At 38.8% G+C, this 8,646-nt stretch overlaps 1 protein-coding gene across 2 annotated transcripts in view; it reads right to left on the minus strand.

Moving 5' to 3' along the window:
• The window catches only part of HSF2 (heat shock transcription factor 2), a 33,202-nt gene that overhangs the window by 23,866 nt on the left and 690 nt on the right, over positions 1–8,646 (minus strand). The gene's annotated exons all lie outside the window — the stretch shown is intronic.

The raw sequence follows: 8,646 nt of genomic DNA on the forward strand, positions 1-8,646 counted from the left end.
ACAATAAAGTTGAAAGATTAACATAAAAATATTTTAAACATTTATGACAAAGGTTAACCACATTAATTAAAAATTTCTAACGAATCAGTAAGATGAAAAACCCAATGTGAAATTTAGAAGAGGCCCGGTGTCACCCATAACTGAATGAACAGCAAAACAAATAACGATTTTTAACTTATTAGACTGGCAAAATTTTAAAAGAAGTTTGACAATAATCAGCATTGGTTATTAGGTAATAACTATTAAAGTTAAAAATGCATACATCTTTTTCTATCTTAAAGGGACTTTCCCTCCACCTTACTTTCCTCTGAATATATCCACTCCATTTCTCTTTTTCTTCACTGCAAAATTTAAACAAATACTTCGAAGCCCCACTTGCCAATCCAGGACCATCTACTGACTCTCACTAAAAACTGGTTTCAGCTTCCCTCCCTCTACTGTAGCTGTTTTTCCTACAATGTCAAATGCCAAATTCAATGCCTTCTTTTCAGTCCTGATCATCTTACATCTCTCTGTGGCACGTCATTTGGCACTACTGACAACCCCCTCCTTAAATGGTCTACTCTTTTGGCTTTGAAACTATACACTACTGGCGCTCTCATCTCTCATATTTCCTTTCCTTTCAATTGTCTTCTACCCATCAAGAGGTAGAGTGTTTTTTAGGTTTCTATCCTTTATCATGACACCTTTTACACTCTTAGGCAATCTCATTCACACCAGTATATCTAATCATTGACTTTATTATATATGACGATTATCACATCTACCTCTGCCTCTGCCCATCTTAAATTTCACACCTGAATTTTCAATTGCTAATATTTTTACACAATGTTCTTTAACTCACTATGTTCTCAACTTATTGTCTATTTCGAACTCATCTTCCCACTCTTTCAAAGTCAACTTTTTCCTATATCCTCCATCCTGGCATGCCCCTCACACCTGTAAATTATCCAATTAAGCATGACATCAAGAACAAAAAAAACATAAAACTCTCAATTTTAACAACTAGTAACTTAAAGGGGAAATATTAAAAACCATCTACTTTAAAAACAAGAAAAAGGAATCCCATGATCACTACTTTTATTTGACACCCTGAGGTCTCAGCCACTGCAAAAAAAAAAAAAAACGAAAGAAGGTATAAGGTTCTGAAAGGAAGAACAAAACCGTCATTCACAGATGCTGTGGATGTACACTTAGAAAACCGAAATCAGTAAAATGATTAGCTCACTGGTTTATTATCAATATACAAATGTTACTTGTATTTCTAATCACCAGCAACAGCTAGAAATGTATTTTTAACTAAAGGGCACTACTTACAACATCTATAAGATACCTAGGAAGAAATCTAACAAAGATGTGCTAGACCTAATTGCAAAAAATTGTAAAACTTTATTTAAAAAACAACAAAATGAATTTAGAAATATGCCTTGTTCATGGAAATACTCAATATTGTAAAGATATCCATTTCTCTAATCTGATTTATAGTTTCGATGCAATTCCAATAAAAATCCCAATAGGTTTTCTTTTAATGGAACTTGATTTTAAAACATACATGGAAGACTAGGTTGCCCTCCCAAAAGCAAGACTTTTTATAAAGCTACAGTAATTAAGACACAAGATATGGGCAAAAGGATAAATTGTCCAATGGAAGAGAACAGAGGACCTAGAAACAAAACCATAATATCTATACATAATTTTGCTATAAGACAGAGGTAGCAAAACATAACACTGGGGAAAGAAAGAACTATTCAATAAGGGACTAGGACAACTAAATATTTATATGGAAAACAATGAAATTGGATCCCTCATACTACACACAAAAATTAATTCCAGGTGAATTAAAGACTTAGCATATGAAACGCAAACCTTTAAAACTTTCAGAAGAAAAGAAGAGAGAAAGCAAAGTATTCTTCTCTCCCCGGGGTAGGTGAGGGAAAATATCCTAAAGAAACAAAAAGCATAACCTACAAAAAAAGACTGATACGTCAAAATTATACTAAAATTAAGAACTTCTACTCATCAGAAGAAAGCAAAAAGATAAGCCACAAACTGGGAGAAGAAATAAGCAACCACAAATCCATAAAATGAATATACAGAAAATACAAGGAATTCCTACAAATAATAAAAGATAAACCACCTAATAGAAAAATGGTCAAACATTTCATAGACTAGGAAACACAAAGGACCAATATATATGAAAAGGTGTTTGAATTCATTAGGCATCAAGGAAATATAAATTAAGACCTCGATGAGATGACACCTTACATCTACAAGATTGGTAAAAATTAATAATAATAATATCAAGTTTTCAAGAAGATGTGGATTAATGGAAAATCTCATGCATGGCTAATAGGAGTAGAAGCTAATATGATCTCTTTGGAAAACAATTTGATCTTGAGGTTGAAAATTCCATACCTTATTTTCTAGCAATTCCACTCTACGACATGGGTATTATACACACACCCCACATACATACGTATACACCTTACAGAAATTTTTGCTTATATACGCCAGGAGAGGTGTATACGAATATTCATAACAGCATTTGACACAGTTGATTATCTTCTCTTTCTTGAACTATTTTCTTCCATTAACTTCTACGACCTCACTCCTTTGTTTTTCCTTTCTCACTGTTCCTTCTCAATCTCCTTTGCTGGCATTTTCTTGTCTTCACATCCTGTGAACACTGGAATACTGTATCTTTCAGTTCCTTCTATCTTCATTTGTTTCCCTGGATGACCTCATTCAGTCCCATGGCTTTACCACTCAGAAGCTCCAAACTCCACCCTGAACATCAAATCTTATATCCGAACCTCTTATTCAGCATTTCCATTTGGACTTCTTGGAGTGTACAAGTCATTCTGACTGTTCAGAAATACTCTTGTTCGACTTTCTAGCACTGTACTTCCCCACCTCCTTTGAAATTAGGTGTGGCCATATGACTAACTGTGGTCAATGAAATGTAAGCAAAATAAAACAACTTTCAAATAATGCTAGTGAGCCATCTGTAATCTCAAAGTTAACGGCCTAACAGAATCCCCACCTGCATTTCTTTGAATCTTCCTCTATCTCAGCAAATGAATGGTACCATCATTTGCCCTGTTGCTCAGGCCAAATCTATGAGCCATTCTCTAGTTCTTCTCTGTCCCTCCTCCAATACCAGCCAATTTATCAGTTGCCTTCAAAGTAGACATCTAATGCGACAACTTCTCACGATCTCCACTGTTACCACCCTAGTCTCAGTCACACTATTTTTCAAAACCACAGTGGAAAACTGTGAGAGTCTTCTAACCATTCCCTCATTTCCAATGTCCTTACCACAGCCTTAAGGCCCTACACCAGCTGCTCCTGGCTACTTCTCTGACCTCACTCTCATGTTCTCTAAAAATACTCTAACCATGTGGGCCTTCTCCAATCACACAAACATGCCATGGTCAAGGCCTTTACACAGGCCATTCCCCTTTGTCTGGTCCATCCTTTCTAATCCTTCAGGTCTCTGCTCAAAAGTTACCTCCTGAGAGAGGCTTTCCTGATCACTCTACCTAAAATACCCACAAATCCCAGTCATTTTACATGCTAGTTACCAATTTATTGATCCAAATTCATTCTTCACTGTCTGCTCTGCAAACATGGAGCTGGGTCCTTTAAATGTCTTTTTCCAGCTGGCATGGTGTTAAGCTTTGTCAACAGAAGACACTAGAGAGAAATTACAACAGGGAAGGGGTTCTCCTTCCTGGTTCCAGCGTGTCATTGGTAGGCTCCTGCAGTGCAGGCAGGTTCTCCAGTACCTGGCTCTTGCAGTGTATGGAGGTCAGCAGCACCCCAAGGCCAGCAACTTCCCCTGGCATTCCCTCTCCCTTTGGAGGTTTCAAATCAGAGCATATCTGGCAAGACATCTCCCCATGAACAGCTTTCTAGGGTACTCTAGAGCAAGGGCTTCTTAAAGGGCTAGATATACATAGTAAATATTTTTGGCCTGCAGATCATAAGGTTATAACACTGCCCTTGTACAAGGAAGCAGCTATAGACAACATGTAAATAGACTGAGCATGGTTATGTTCCAATTAAACTTTATTTACAAAACAGATGGCTGGCCCATGGGCCATAGTTTGCCAACCTCTGTCTTAGAGGGCCTATTTCCTGGCAAGTTCTAAAGGATGGATTTCCAATAAGCTCTACCAGTGTGGCACCAGTGACTTCTTTGCCATTCAGTGAAACACAGTCATACTCTCTCCAACAAGGTCAGGATCTCAGACTTGGGGGAAAATAGCTCTTTCTTAAGCATTCTATCTTAGCCTTAGCACTGATGGCTGCTTCTTATAACCGCTATTCCTATATTCTTCAGATTTTCTTTACTTCAATTCCCCCAATATAGTTAGTAATTCTATTAAACTTTCCCTGTTCAAAATACCATGTCACTTTTGTTTCCTAACTGGATCCTAACTGATACACTCTCTCTTTACTCTGCTTTATTTTCCTTATGGTACTTATCACTAACTAAAATTATATTATTTGTATTTGCTTATTTTTTAATTATCAACATCCTTCACTAGAACATAAACTCTATGAAGGCAGCCACTTTGCTCACTAGTGAATTAATTCTTAGTACCCAGAACACTGTCTGGTCCTAAGAGATTCACCACAAATATTTGTGAGTGACTGAATAACTGAATCACTGGTCACAGTGGACCAAATTATATTTTTAGAATTTCAACTCTTGGATTATATCAAATAAGGAGATGATTGCCTCTTGCTTATATCTGCACTCTCTCTCACACACACACACACATACAACCCTCATTCACTCATATCATTCTGTGTCTCTTCTTATCAGTCTCCACTCTAAAAACTAGTAAATAACCTCTGAGTGCAAAAATTCCACCTTACTGCCATTTAAACCTGTGAGGCTCAAGTAGTACAACACAGAACTCTCCCCGCACATTTTACAAGGGAGAGAAAACCATTACTGAGTGGGGTGGGAGAGATGGGTAGCTTCTTTTTAGGCCTTACCCATAAATGTTGGCAAGCTTCCAAAGAGTAGTAACAGTTGTTACTGCTCAAATTGGTACCCTTGGTTAAAAATATCCAAAATATTCTTACTTAATAATCTAATACTTCAGCCTTATTGTTTTAAAACATTTTTCAAAATAGAAATCTGTAATACTTTTTTTAAACACTCTATAACTTCTTAATGTTCACCAACCACTCCTTCCGAGCCTCTAGCTCATTCTTTCTTATGTATATAAATAAAAAATACTTGTCAATGAATCTTCCAACTTTTCTGTAGGCCTACCTAAGGTGGATTTTACCCCTTATTTTGCCACGCTTGTGGCCTTTCTTGTTTCCACTTGAGAATACTATAATTATGCAATGGTTGCTGAGAAGTTCAAAATGACACCATAATATTAGCAAGTCCAAGGGCCTACTGCTCAAATTCATCCAAAACAGCTAGCAAACACTGAACAAATTCTTTTTTTGCCCCCTTTCCCTCCTATTTTCTGATTTGTCTCTGCTGATTGAAGAGGGAGAGGGAAGTCGAGAATGGCAAAAGGCAAAAAAGATGGAACAAATGAGTATGAGGTCTTTAGTGGAAATCACTTCTTGGTCTTCTCAAGCAATCTGAAGAACTCAGACAAAGGTAATAACACTGGCAAAACGATGACTTTCTAGTTCTTTCCTTCTTTTATATTGCTTCACTTCAACATACGCTGAGTATCAAATTTCAGTAACAGTAAAGGCTGTTCCTCACTATGAACGGTAAGAACTTCCATTCAACTTCCACAACCTCTTGTCCCTGAATATCAAGTTTCCCCAGTTGCTTCCAAGTTAAACCTGTGCCCTCTGTTTAGCACTCTGTTACATTTAAAACAGCTTTAGGTTGTCCGACAGTGCTGTCTTTGACCTTGATTCTTGCAATAGAATGCCTACCAAAGCCAAAATATCTATATAAAATTTTGAAGTTACAGGAAATGTAAAAACAAAAAAAGGAAGGAAAAAGAAACCTCCAAAGGGAGACTACGTGAAAAATATGAACAACACGTTTTAAAGACACTCTAGATCTAAAGACATTTCTATTATCTGAATCAGTAATACACTTAATATAATTTGATTACTCAAAATATCATATTTCTATAATTAGATGAGAATGGGGATATTTCATTTTTCATTTTTGTCATATTACAAGTTTCAAGGAAAATTAAAGTTATATAAACTTCAGGAATATTGAGTCAGGCTTTTCCAAATGCAGTTGGTAAGAGATCTCTCCCCTTGCGTAACACTCAAGCTAAAGGAATAAATTATTTTCCACAAGTAAAAAAAAAAAACTGCATAAAAGATTGCCTGGTTTCCAAAACATCTGTTGCTTCTAAAAGGTCTTAATATTCACTCTGATTGTATAAATGCTAAATTACCTCAACAGAAGTTCAGCAAAACAAGTTTGAAGGAAACCAGAGACAATCATAAATAGCAACTTTTAAAAGATGAGAGTAACTTATTTTGGTTTTTCCATCTAACATCATTGTTTAATTAAAGTTTTATCTTTCACTGTTAACAATTTTGGAAAAATCTGTGGAAGAATGAGACAGCTTTCCTAAGCAACTAAAGCTTAACCCTAGACAACATTAATCCAGAATTGTTCACTGATTTGTGGACAATTTGTGGAGGGCTAACATTTTGGCATAAAACTAAATATCGTGCCAACCTGTATTAAGGGTAATGCTGTGGACAGAAGATTGATCTGGGAGGTCAGAAATCTATGTTAGAGTCCCACCTGCAATAATGGCTGGCTTTGTAATTATGGGTAAATAATCTAACCTGTAGAAGCCTCAAATCCTCACCCATATGAGAACGAAGCCAAGCTAGATGATCTTTAAGATTATTTTCAGGCATAATTCCATCTTCATCATTCCTACCACTTCCATTACATAGTCCAAGGATTTCACTGATTCATCAAACATTTATTAAGTACCTACCGGGTCCCTGACACAGACACTGTCCCTACCCTCACTGATTTTATATTTTATTTGTCCCATTATAATTAGAAAATGAGTTAAGACACAGGCTTAGACTTAATAATGGGATAAATAAGAAGGATTTTTAAGTGGTTGCTGTATTTGGCTTAGAAATCATAAAATGATGCATTTACGTATTAGTTTGAAACTCTCCACATTTGATACTACCCATAAAATAAGAATGTTATTAAAATATTTTGGCTAACGAGAATTTTTAGACCTGTCACTGACACAATACCCTTTAATTAACCAATTACCAATATATTTAGGTACCACTTGTAGGCAAGAAGGCCCATCCAAGCAAAAAGGTAAGATAAAGCCAGCTTGGGCTGGGGAGGAGACTCTCAATCCAATCTCTTAACACGAACACAAGGCTGACTAACAGCAGCGTGTGCTGATCCATCCTTGTCAACTTATAATCCTTCTGACTGATGAAAAGCATGAGACATCTGTTTATTTTTAAGTGTACCCTGGTGGCTGGCTTCCTGATTTTCACCTTTCTTTGTACGACTGTACAGAACTCATCAAATGCTTAATACACACCATCCAGCTGATGATACTGACCTTCAAGAAAATTAAGTCCTAGAAGGGAACTAAAAACATCAGCAAATGACAGATAAAACAGAATACGGTGTTACAGTCGTCAAAACTTTATGTACTCAATATGGTGCTCCCCGTCAGAAGGAAATAATAAAACCGAGACTTCCCATAACAGGCAAAGAACAGAAAAGAAAGGGAGAACGAGGGGAGATAACATTCAGTCAGCTCTGAACAGGTGCCAGGCACTGTGCAGGTAGTTTTGCCTTCCTCATCTCCAGACCTCTAAATAAGAAAACAGCCCAAACAGGCCACCATCTACGGTAAGAGAAACCCACTCTCCTTCACCAAATGATTCCAACAGCCTAGGAGGGTATTCCAACGCAAACGCGCCATTTATGTAATAACCATTCTGCTTAGGATTTTAGTGTTTGGAACTAGAAGGGGTCCTGGATCACCTGGGCAACCCATGCATCTCATGGACGATGAAACTCAGGGCACAGGAGGAGCCTGACTAAGGTCATCTCCGTTTAGTGGCAGAGTTGGGATCAAACCAATAATCACGGCATCCATAGCCCACTCTGCTGGCAACTGTTTAGCGAATCATCTCAGCTCCTCACTAAGTTACTGAACACCTGTCTCAGCACTTGGGTGAAAATCATCATAAAAATCCGTTTATACAAACGGCTCGGAATCTCTAAAGAAGAATGTCCCATTTCCTAGGGGAGATTTGCAAACCTATCGATCAGCGGCTTCGGACCGTGCGCCCACTCCCCCGACGCTCTCCTCACAAAGACCCCGGGGGCAGAGCGGCGCGTGTCCGTCTCCGCGAGCAGCCTCGGGGCGCCGGGGTCAAGATTTCCTCGGATGAAGCCCCGAGGGGAAGAGGCGGCCCGGGCCGCCCGTGCCCTCGGCCCCTCGGCGCCCGCGAGCCGGAGGATGAGTGTGCAGGAACGTGGCTCCGCGCCGCCGGGCCGGTTCCGAAGGCCGCCCGGGCCGGACCGTTACGGGGCCTCCCGGGCCGCGGGCCCGCGCGGCCACCCCTCCCCCACCGCGGCCTGAGCCGGGCGCCGGCCGCCCCCCGCGGCTGCCCGCGCCC

This window comes from Equus quagga, chromosome 11 (assembly GCF_021613505.1).
Source record: "Equus quagga isolate Etosha38 chromosome 11, UCLA_HA_Equagga_1.0, whole genome shotgun sequence".
Taxonomy (NCBI): domain Eukaryota; kingdom Metazoa; phylum Chordata; class Mammalia; order Perissodactyla; family Equidae; genus Equus; species Equus quagga.